Consider the following 1539-nt stretch of genomic DNA (forward strand, 5'->3'; position numbering starts at 1 on the left):
CCAATAAGAGGGTAGGTCCCCTTGTTCAATACCTGGAGTCAGCACTTAAAGAATAACCTATCTACTATTTCTAAAATCGGGTAGGAGTTCCATCTTGCAGGACTTGTCCTTAGCTATCTACCCGATCTTATTCCTAAAATGGGGGGCTTATTGAGTCGGTGAACTCAAGCCGCTCCCACCCATGTAAATTAAAAGATAAACTTGAATAAATAGGAGTTCATAGTTAGCTCAAGATTAATATTGAGTTACCCTAGGTCATCGTATTGAAATAGTCAATCTTAAGACTAAACAGTGTTATAAAGTAAAAGTGACTATTTCACGGTCCGATCTAATGCAAACTCATTACGTAGGATGCCCCCACTCGCATGTCTCCACATGAACGATTGAAGATCACATCGTTTGTATCAAATACAAAGTGGGTCGCATCCATAGTATCCCTAGGATAAGGTACCCAGCCTTATCCTTATATTATAGACCATTTTGGCTATTACTCAAACTTGATCTACTTTTATGTCTTCACATATAATTCAAGTATTCATGCTATAGTTGGAGGTTCTTATTTTATTGGATTTAGGGTTTTTAAGTGCAATTCACATATTCAATAACTTTATTGAATAAACCTCAATAAAAACTTTATTGTAAAAATAGATTTCGTTTATTGTTTACAAACCACGAGTTTTAGGATGTAAAACTCAACAAACTTTCACTTGGACTAAAACTCCAGTGGAGTCATTTACATGTTATGTTGAGCGTGAGAGAAAAACATAAATACAATAAACTAGGGCATCACATACCCATGGCTTCTCCCACTTGCCTTAGATGTACATAACTCATAGTCCTAGACTTACTAGGTGACCTTCAAACACTTTAGCCGTCGGGGCCTTTATAAACGGATCAACAATGTTGTTCTCCGAGGCTATCTGTTTGACGATCACGTCTCCTTGTTGCACAATCTCCCAGATGAGATGATATTTGTGCTCAATATGCTTCCCACACTTATGGCTTCTAGGTTCTCTAGAATTTGCAAATGTGCCATTGTCATCAAATAGAGGGTGATAGGCAGATGCATATTTGGAACTACTTCTAAATTTTTCAAGAACTTCTTAAGCCATATAGCTTCCTTTGCCTCTTCACATGTAGCTATATACTTAGCCTCCTCCATGGTGGAGTTAACGATATAGCCTTGCTTTATACTCCTCCAAACTACTGCTTCTCCTTTTAGAGTGAACACTGATCCCGATGTAGATTTTCTTAAATCTTTATCAGTCTGAAAATCAAAGTCAGTGTATCCCGTAAGAATTAGATCCTTAGCACCATACACGAGCATATAGTCCCTCGTTCTCCTAAGATACTTTAGGATATTTTTAACGGTAGTCTAATGATCATATCTTCGATTGAATTGATACATGTTGACTATTCCCACTGCGTAACACATGTCAGGTCATGTACATAACATAGCATACATCAGATTACCAACTACTGATGCATAGGGAATACGTCTAATATATCCTCAACTTCTTGAGGTGCCAGGACACTGTT

Source organism: Benincasa hispida, unplaced genomic scaffold (assembly GCF_027475165.1).
Source record: "Benincasa hispida cultivar pf3 unplaced genomic scaffold, pf3_genome.v1.1 HicScf393, whole genome shotgun sequence".
Taxonomy (NCBI): Eukaryota; Viridiplantae; Streptophyta; class Magnoliopsida; order Cucurbitales; family Cucurbitaceae; genus Benincasa; species Benincasa hispida.